This window comes from Neovison vison, chromosome 4 (assembly GCF_020171115.1).
Source record: "Neovison vison isolate M4711 chromosome 4, ASM_NN_V1, whole genome shotgun sequence".
NCBI lineage: Eukaryota > Metazoa > Chordata > Mammalia > Carnivora > Mustelidae > Neogale > Neogale vison.
Window position 1 is genome coordinate 49,557,446 of NC_058094.1, and position 2,558 is coordinate 49,560,003.

Here is a 2,558-nt window from a genome sequence, read left to right on the forward strand (position 1 = left end):
CACACACAGTAGACAGGTGTGCATAGACACAGGAAACCATTATTTGTGGTCAAGAATTAGAAACAACCCAAAGGTCTATCAGCAATAGAATGGATAATTTAATTGCGGCACATTCTTACAATAGAAACTCACAAAAATAATGTTGAATAAAAGAAGTCACACACAAAATGGTACCTATTGTGAGTAGTGATGAGGGAACCAAAGGCAAGCTGAGGACAAAGCAGAAGCTGACACCCTGCAACCCCAGCCCCCATGGGATATATGTGACATTCCTCAGGCACTCCTGGCTACCCTAAAGGAAAAACAAATAGTTTACCTGTAGAGATCACAATCCTGCAAGACCCGAGTCTCCCTCAGTTGACAAATGTCCTAGTGATTTACAAGGAAGAAGCTTTCTTCTCAATAGCCTAACTTCCAGAGACCCATAACTCAGTTCCTGAAGCCCTAACATCATCCTCCCCTGCAGAAAATTGAGGGAGGCTGAGGCAGAAGGAAATGTAAATAAAGTTGAATTTCTTCTTAACCTAAAGCTCATTGACAAGGACGTGTGATAGCAGGAGTGTGACATTCCTCCAGGAAGCTCCCAACTATTTTACTGTTAATGCCTTACTAAAAGGAAAAACAGCCTTAACTTGACAAATAGCAAAGCTTCCAGTATCCTGTGTGTCTTCTTTAATACATGAGACTTCTTTCAAAACCTCCCTTTTCCTTATCTCTCCTAACACCGTAGTATATAATCAGCCACCCAGCAGCAGCTCTTTCTGCCCACAGGTCCTGTCCCTGTGCTTTAATAAACCACCATTTTTTTTTTAAATTTATTTATTTATTTATTTGACAGACAGAGATCACAAGTAGGCAGAGACACAGGCAGAGAGGCAGGCAGAGAGGAGGAAGCAGACCCCCTGCCGAGCAGAGAGCCCGATGCGGGGCTCGATCCCAGGACCCTGAGAACATGACCTGAGCCGAAGGCAGAGGATTAACCCACTGAGCCACCCAGGTGCCCCAATAAACCACCATTTTGCATCAAAGATGTCTGAAGAATTCTTTCTTGATTATCGGTTCTGGACTCCACCCCACTGAACCTGACCTGTATTCTAAAACTCTATCAGTAGGAGGGCATAGAGCCTGATAGACATCTTTGAAGAGCCTTTCAGATGCTGGCAATTTTTTATTTCTTGAGCTGAGTGTGGTGAAATGGATATGTTCACCTTGGGATAATTTGTTGAGGTATATACATTTATGATCCTGTTGCTTTTTCATATACATGTACTACTTCAATAATGAATTTTTTTTAATGGACCAGCTAATAGATCTACACATTTCATATCAACTTCCGAAGTCTTAAAGACCCTATTTTCATTGTAGGTATGGGTTTCTGCATAAAACTTGCCATTAGTGGAAAGGAAATGGGTAAGACCATTGGGAAGGAAATTTTCTTGGCCCACAAAACTCTACTGAGAGGTAACTTATAGACCATGACCTCCATCATGTAGATGACCAGTCAGAATAAGCTCATTCTCTCTATACTGTAAATGTGTAGCATTAAAGAAATCTCCATTTCTTCCTAGCTCATTTTGGTAAGCAGAATCTAATAATTCTCCAAGATTTCAGGCCCCTGATATACTCACACTTTCCCCCAGTAGTTCAATTAAACATCAATTTATGTACCAAATGAAGGGAATTTTCAGATTTAATTAAGTTCTCAGGTCTTTGGCATTAGGACCAGGAGGTTATCCTGGGTGAGCCTGTCTTGATGAGAGAGTTTTCCTGGCTGGTCACAAAGAGAAAATCAAAGACAAGGGCTCTGGCTAGCCAAGAGGAAATCAAACCTCCTTGCATGAACTGCCCTCAGAGGCCATGTAGCCAAGTGCAGGCAGCTTCTAGGAATGAGAATGATCCCTAGCAAAGGCTACTAGGAAAATGGGGACCTCAGTCCTACAACTATAAGAAAATGAACCTTTCCAACCAGTACTGAGAACTCAGGTCCCTTACGAAAATCACAACTCTTGATTTCAGCCTGATGAGACCTTGAGTAGAGAATCCAGCTTTTCCATGCCTCAGTGTCTACCTACAGAAACTTAGATAATACACTTGTGTTGTTTTAAACTACTAAATCTGTAGTGATTTCTTAGAAAGGGATACAATCATCTTCCCCCAATATTATCAGGCACCTGCTCACTTTCTGTGTTGTATTAAAAAAAATCACTAATTATTGTGCTCACTTCAGCAGCACACATACTAAAATTGGAACCATACAGAGAAGATTAGCATGACCCCGTGCAAGGATGACACACAAATTCATGAAGCATTCCATATTAAAAAAAAACTTACCAGTTATTAGTTACATTTTCCCTCTTTAAACTTCCTAAAAGTTATCATGCATTTCTCCCTGTAGCAGACCCATGCTAGTGTCTCACAAAACTTGATAACTCATTGGTCTGTACTCCAAAAGACTGAGAGGGGTCAAAGGTGAAACTCAGAAAACAAAACTTGATAACTCATTGGTCTGTACTCCAAAAGACTGAGAGGGGTCAAAGGTGAAACTCAGAAAACAAAAC

The 2,558-nt window shown here is 40.9% G+C and overlaps 1 non-coding gene across 1 annotated transcript; it reads left to right on the forward strand.

Moving 5' to 3' along the window:
- The first annotated feature begins 2,214 nt into the window (after positions 1 to 2,214).
- On the forward strand, positions 2,215 to 2,320 carry LOC122905715. Its single transcript, XR_006384408.1, has one exon. It is a non-coding gene; the product is annotated as a U6 spliceosomal RNA (small nuclear RNA).
- Positions 2,321 to 2,558: the final 238 nt, after the last annotated feature.